Raw genomic sequence first — 8039 nt, 5'->3', positions numbered from 1 at the left:
CAATACGGTTATTCATTTAAGGAGAATAATGGTTACTCTGTTTATTTGAATAATACCTTCAATGGTCTTACACCTAAAATGAATGGTTTATTAAATCTCGATCGTAGTGATACACATGTTCATGCCAAAAGATAGTAATGATAGTACCACCTACTTGTGGCACTGCCACGTAAGTCATATCGGTATAAAACGCATGAAGAAGCTCCATATTGATGGATATTTGGGCTCACTCGTTTTTGAAAAGTTTGAGACATGCGAACCATGTCTATTGGTGTATATGCATGAAGAAACTCCATGCAAATGGACCGTTTTGACTCACTTGATTTTGAATCACTTGAGACATGCAAATCATACCACATGGGCAAGATGACTGAAAGCCTCGGTTTCAGTAAAATGGAACCAGAAAGCAACTTGCTGGAAGTAATACATTTTGATGTGTGCAGTCCAATGAGTGCTGAGGCGTGTACTGGATATCATTATGTTCTTACTTCACAGATGATTCGAGTAGATGTTGAGAATATTTACTTGATGAAACACAAGTCTGAATTATTGAATGGTTCAAGTAATTTCAGAGTGAAGTAGAAGATCGTTGTGACAAGAGGATAAAATGTCTATGATATGATCATAGAGATGAATATCTGAGTTACGAGTTTTGGCACACAATTAAGACATTGTGGAAATTGTTTCACAATTAATACCGCCTGGAACACCGTAGGAGGATGGTGTGTCCAAACGTCATAGTTGCACCCTATTGGATATGGTGCATACCATGATGTCTCTTATCGAAGTACCACTATAGTTTATGGGTTAGGCATTAGAGACAACAACATTCACTTTAAATAGGGCACCACATAATTTCGTTGAGACGACACCGTATGAACTATGGTTTGGAGAAACCTAAGTTGCCGTTTCTTGAAAGTTTGGGGCTGCGACGCTTATGTGAAAAGGTTTCAGGTTGATAAGCTCAAACCCAAAGCAGATAAAATGCATCTTCATAGGACACCCAAAAACAGTTGGGTATACCTCCTAATTCAGATCCGAAAGCAATAGGGATTGTTTCTTGAATCGGGTCCTTTTTCGAGGAAAGGTTTCTCTCGAAAGAATTGAGTGGGAGGATGGTGGAGACTTGATGAGGTTATTGAACCATCACTTCAACCAGTGTATAGCAGGGCACAGGAAGTTGTTCCTGTGGCACGTACACCAACTGAAGTGGAAGCTTATGATAGTGATCATGAAACTTCGGATCGAGTCACTACCAAACCTCGTGGGATGACAAGGATGCGTACTACTTCAGAGTGGTAAGTAATCCAGTCTTGGAAGTCATGTTGCTAGACAACAATGAACCTACGAGCTATGGAGAAGCGGTGGTGGGCCCGGATTCCGATAAATGGCTCGAGGCCATGTAATCCGAGAGAGGATCCATATACGAAAACAAAGTGTAGACTTTGGAAGAACTACTTGATGGTCGTAAGGCTATTAGGTACAGATGGATTTTGAAAGGAAGACAGACAATGATGGTAAGTGTCACCATTGAGAAAGCTCGACTTGTCGTTAAGATGTTTTTCGACAAGTTCAAGGAGTTGACTACGATGAGACTTTCTCACTCGTAGCGATGCTAAAAGTCTGTTGGAATTATATTAGCAATTACTGCATTATTTATGAAATCTTGCAGATAGGATGTCAAAACATTGTTTCCTCGACGATTCTTGAGGAAAGGTTGTATGTGATACAACCGGAAGGTTTTGTCTATCCTGAAATATGCTAATAAGTATGCAAAGCTCCAGCAATCCTTCTGAGGACTGGAGTGAGCATCTCGGAGTTGGAATGTATGCTTTGATGATGATCAAAGATTTTGGGTGCATACAAAGTTTATGATAAACTTGTATTTCCAAAGAAGTGAGTGGGAGCACTATAGAATTTCTGATGAGTATATGTTGTTGACATATTAATGATCAAAAATGACGTAGAATTTCTGGAAAGCATATAGGGTTATTTGGAAAGTGTTTTCAATGGAAAACCTGGATTAAGCTACTTGAACATTGAGCATCAAGATCTATAAGGATAGATCAAAAAGCTTAATAGTACTTTCAAATGAGCACATGCCTTGACGTGATCTTGAAGGTGTTCAAGATGGATCAGTCAAAGAAGGAGTTCTTGCCTGAGTTGTAAGGTATGAAGTTAAGACTTAAAGCTCGACCATGGCAGAATAGAGAGAAAGGACTAAGGTCGTCCCCTATGCATAAGATGTAGGCTCTACAGTATGCTATGTTGTGTACCACACCTGAAGTGTGCCTTGCCATGAGTCAGTCAAGGGGTACAAGAGTGATCCAAGAAGGGATCACAGGTCAGCGGTTAAAGTTATCCTTAGTAACTAGTAGACTAAGGAATTTTCTCGATTATGGAGGTGGTAAAAGAGTTCGTCGTAAAAGTTACGACGATGCAAGCTTGACACCTATCCGGATAGCTCTAAGTAGAGAGACCGGATACATATAATGGAGCAATCATTTAGGATAGCTCCAAGTAGAACAGTTATTTGGAATAGCTCCAAATAGAACGTGGTAGCTGCATCTAGGAGATGACATAGAGATTTGTAAAGCACACACGGATCTGAAAGGTTCAGACCCGTTGACTATAACCTCTCTCACAAGCATAACATGATCAAACCCAGAACTCATCGAGTGTTAATCACATGGTAAATGTGAACTAGATTATTGACTCTAGTAAACTCTTTGGGTATTAGTCACATGGGGATGTGACCTTGAGTGTTAATCACATATCGATGTGAACTAGATTATTGACTCTAGTGCAAGTGGGAGACTGTTGGAAATATGCCCTAGAGGCAATAATAAATTGATTATTATTATATTTCCTTGTTCATGATAATCGTTTATTATCCATGCTAGAATTGTATTGATAGGAAACTCAGATACATGTGTGGATACATAGACAACACCATGTCCCTAGTAAGCCTCTAGTTGACTAGCTCATTAATCAATAGATGGTTATGGTTTCCTGACCATGGACATTGGATGTCGTTGATAACGGGATCACATCATTAGGAGAATGATGTGATGGACAAGACCCAATCCTAAGCCTAGCACAAGATCATGTAGTTCGTATGCTAAAGCTTTTCTAATGTCAAGTATCATTTCCTTAGACCATGAGATTGTGCAACTCCCGGATACCGTAGGAGTGCTTTGGGTGTACCAAACGTCACAACGTAACTGGGTGGCTATAAAGGTACACTACGGGTATCTCTGAAAGTGTCTGTTGGGTTGGCACGAATCGAGATTGGGATTTGTCACTCCGTGTAAACGGAGAGGTATCTCTGGGCCCACTCGGTAGGACATCATCATAATGTGCACAATGTGACCAAGGGGTTGATCACGGGATGATGTGTTACGGAACGAGTAAAGAGACTTGCCGGTAACGAGATTGAACAAGGTATCGGTATACCGACGATCGAATCTCGGGCAAGTACCATACCACTAGACAAAGGGAATTGTATACGGGATCGATTGAGTCCTTGACATCGTGGTTCATCCGATGAGATCATCGTGGAACATGTGGGAGCCAACATGGGTATCCAGATCCCGCTGTTGGTTATTGACCGGAGAACGTCTCGGTCATGTCTGCATGTCTCCCGAACCCGTAGGGTCTACACACTTAAGGTTCGATGACGCTAGGGTTATAAAGGAAGCTTGTATGTGGTAACCGAATGTTGTTCGGAGTCCCGGATGAGATCCCGGATGTCACGAGGAGTTCCGGAATGGTCCGGAGGTAAAGATTTATATATAGGAAGTCCTGTTTCGGCCATCGGGACAAGTTTCGGGGTCATCGGTATTGTACCGGGACCACCGGAAGGGTCCCGGGGGCCCACCGGGTGGGGCCACCTGCCCCGGGGGGCCACATGGGCTGTAGGGGGTGCGCCTTGGCCTACATGGGCCAAGGGCACCAGCCCCAAGAGGCCCATGCGCCTAGGGAACCCTAGAGGGAAGAGTCCTCAAGGGGGAAGGCACCCCCGAGGTGCCTTGGGGAGGATGGACTCCTTCCCCCCTCTTGGCCGCACCCCTTTCTTGGAGTAGGGGGCAAGGCTGCGCCTCCCCCCTCTCCCCTGCCCCTATATATAGTGGAGGGGAGGGAGGGCATCCATACCTAAGGCCTTTGGTTGCCTCCCTCTCCCTCCCGTGACACCTCCTCCTCTCCCGTAGGTGCTTGGCGAAGCCCTGCAGGATTGCCACGCTCCTCCATCACCACCACGCCGTTGTGCTGCTGCTGGATGGAGTCTTCCTCAACCTCTCCCTCTCTCCTTGCTGGATCAAGGCGTGGGAGACATCGTCGAGCTGTACGTGTGTTGAACGCGGAGGTGCCGTCCGTTCGGCACTAGGATCATCGGTGATCTGAATCACGACGAGTACGACTCCATCAACCCCGTTCACTTGAACGCTTCCGCTTAGCGATCTACAAGGGTATGTAGATGCACTCTCCTTCCCCTCGTTGCTAGTCTCTCCATAGATAGATCTTGGTGACACGTAGGAAAATTTTGAATTTCTGCTACGTTCCCCAACAGTCATTGCCCCATGGACCGAACCCTTCTTGGCCTACCTTAACAGGAGAGAACTCCCTGAGGATCAGAATGAGGCGCGCTGCATTATGTGGCGCTCTAAAGACTACAAGGTTCACAAGGGAGAACTCTACAAGAAAAGTGCTACCGGAGTACTTCAAAGATGTATCTCCGAGGAAGAAGGGCGGCAGCTCTTGGCTGAAATTCATGCCGGTCTCAGTGGTCACCATGTCGCAGCTCAGGCCCTTGTAAGCAAGGCCTTCCGTATAGGTTTCTATTGGCCGACGACCCGAGCAGATGCACAGGACCTTGTCAAACATTGCATCGGATGCCAGCTTTTTGCCAACCAAATCCACATGCCACCCACCGCTCTACAAATAATCCCCATCACTTGGCCTTTTGCGATCTGGGGGCTTGATATGGTCGGACCCCTTAAAGGAGGAAGCTATAAGAAAAAAATATATGTTGGTCATGGTGGATAAATTCACTAAGTGGATAGAAGCCAAACCAGTTAAAACGGCCAATGCCGGACCAGTGATAGACTTCATATCCGGTGTTGTGCACCATTACGGTATTCCACACACCATCATCACCGATAACGACTCCAATTTCACAGCCAATGAGGTGAAAACCTGGTGTGCTCATCTGGGCATTAGGCTCGATTACGCCTCCGTCTATCACCCACAATCCAACGGCCAAGTTGAACGATCCAATGGTCTTATTATGAGCAGAATTAAACCCAGACTAGTGCGGTCTTTGAAAGAATCAGACAAGCACTGGGTCGAGGAGCTTGACTCTGTACTCTGGGGGCTGCAAACAACGCCCAATCGCTCTACTGGATATACACCTTTCTTCATGGTGTACGGCACAGAGGTTGTGTTACCCTGCGACATTATTCATGACTCACCTCGAGTGCGCATGTATGAAGAGAGAGAGGTCGAGCTTGATCGACAGGATAGCATAGATGCCCTGGAGGAGGAGTGTGACATCGCAAAAGCCCTTTCAGCATTTTAACAACAATAGGCCCGCATATATCTAAGCAGAGAAGTACGGGCCAAGACTTATAATGTTGGTGAACTCATTCTATGTTTGACGGAGAAGAAAAAGGACAAACTCAAGCCCAAGTGGGAGGGTCCCTTCATCATTGACAAAGTCCTCACCGGAGGAGCGTACCGCCTGCGGGATGCATAAGACAATCGCCTAGAGCCGAACCCATGGAACGCGGCCAGACTCCAAAGATTCTATGCCTAGCGCTGGACTCTTCGTTCGTCTCCTTTTTCCCTTTTGTTTCCATTATTTATTTTCCTCTCTTTTCACATTTTCTTTTTTTTCTTTAGCCTTATAGCTATCGTGCGGCTAACCCGTACACCTACGACGCACACATTCTCAAATATGTTTGTCAATTGTACCTGGGGGCTTCTTATACAGAAGCATATTATTATTATTATTATTCGAGAATCAAGCTCACCACATATGTGCCTTTTCCGCATATGTACCTTTTCTTCGCCATTATATGCATCAACATGACTTAAGTTTTGGCCAAGCTGGGTTGCATGGCTCCTGTGCTTATGCCCTACGTTCCCGTTAGTTCGGCTAGGGCATTAAGGGAGCACCTCTGCGGTTGTTACTGCCGGGTCATCCAAATGTGTACCTCAGACTGGGTGAAACCGAAAGCTAGCGTTCTTAAGGGAATATTCGGTCGGCGGACTAAATATGTTTTTTTACTCGTTACACTATGAACCCCCAGATGATACGTGTGCTATGATTTTTCAATCGCAGTTCGGGCATGCACGTTAACGCATGCTGACCCAGGGAAAGGAACCCTTAACAGAACTATTCTCTCTGCAAGATGTTTCTTATGATAAAAATGTAATATAACATAGCTAACCGGATACTTGTCTATTCAAGCAACTATGACCCCTACGCCTAGTTTCCACGCATACCCCGGTATATATTACCGATGTGCATCCATTGTCAACTATGAACCCTTCCGACCGCAGCGGGTGGCGGCATCTTCTCTGTTATAGTGCCACATGGGATGCCCTCTGTATTGGAGTGGCTGGACCCCCCCGGACTATGGATGTCGCCATAACCTCCACTATTAACAATACGGACCGGGCGAGTGTCTTTGTCTTGCTCATCAATTGATGGACCTCCGTGCTATCTTCCTCCCCGAGGCTCTGGGGGCACCAGCTGTAGCGTTTCTCCAACGGAGCACTTCAAAATTCGGGAAGACCCCTTCGGACTAGGTCGGGAAGGGAGACGTCCTCAATATAGAACCATTCGGAAGGCCATTCTTCGGATGCCTTCTTTGGCGTGCCAGACAGGTATCCAGTCCCGGCGATGCGCCATACCTCGGCACCACCCACTTGAAATATTGATCCCTCTTGATTACGAGGGACAAGGCAAAAGAGTTTCCTCCATAGTTCAAAATGGGCCTCGCAACCCAGGAATAGCTCACAAAGAGCAACGGAACCCGCAATGTGCAAGATGGAAGCGGGAGTGAAATTATGCAGTTGTAGGCCATAATACTCCAGAAGCCCTCGGAGGAATGGATGGATTGGAATCCGACACCTCTCAACAAGTAGGGAACAAGGCATACTCGTTCCCCCCTGGATGGGTTGGGGAAATTCTCCGCCTGCGCCCCGCCATCGAAGGAAGCCAATCCGGCTCGAATGGGTACTAGATCTGTGGGAGGAAGAAATTCCTGTGTCTGCAGCTTCACTAGCTGATTGTGGGATACGGAACACTTTTCCTAGTCGCCTTTTTTGGGGCCGTGAGGGTGGGAGGAAGAGCTAGGAGCGCTAGCCATGTTGGGGTGGTTTCTGCTGGCAAGCTCTGAGGATTCCGCGCTTGGTATGGGCTGGATCTGAAGATCCCCATCTCTTTAAATAGACAACTTTCTCACATGGTCAGGGTGGTATGTGCAAAAATGCCCCGACCTCTTGTATTCGCTCGACACGTGGAAGCTGAAATCATGAAGGTGTAGAAGCCGATGAGCACGACATTAAATGATAAGCTGGATACTGCTCTTTAAGTCAGGTACTTTGAAGTAATCATAGAAGGAACCCGCCTTGCAATGCCGAAGAAAATCTGCGTGCTGGACACCTCGTCATTGAAGCCTGGTTCGGGGGCTACTGAGGGAGTCCTGGATTAAGGGGTCCTCGGACGACCGGACTATTAACATGGGTCGGACTGTCGGTCTATGAATATACAAGACAGAAGACTTCTTCCCGTGTCCGGATGGGACTCTCCTTTGCGTGCATGGCAAGCTTGGTGATTCAGATATGTAGATTCCTTTCTTTGTAACCGACTTTGTATAACCCTAGTCCCCTCCGATGTCTATGTAAACCGGAGGGTTTAGTCCGTAGAGGCAATCACAATCATATAGGCTAGACTTCTAGGGTTTTAGCCATCACGATCTCGTGGTAGATCAACTGTTGTAATACTCATATTCATTAAGATCAATCAAGCA

The sequence above is a fragment of the Triticum dicoccoides genome, chromosome 7B (assembly GCF_002162155.2).
Source record: "Triticum dicoccoides isolate Atlit2015 ecotype Zavitan chromosome 7B, WEW_v2.0, whole genome shotgun sequence".
Lineage (NCBI taxonomy): Eukaryota > Viridiplantae > Streptophyta > Magnoliopsida > Poales > Poaceae > Triticum > Triticum dicoccoides.
Note: the sequence above shows the minus strand (reverse complement) of the source record.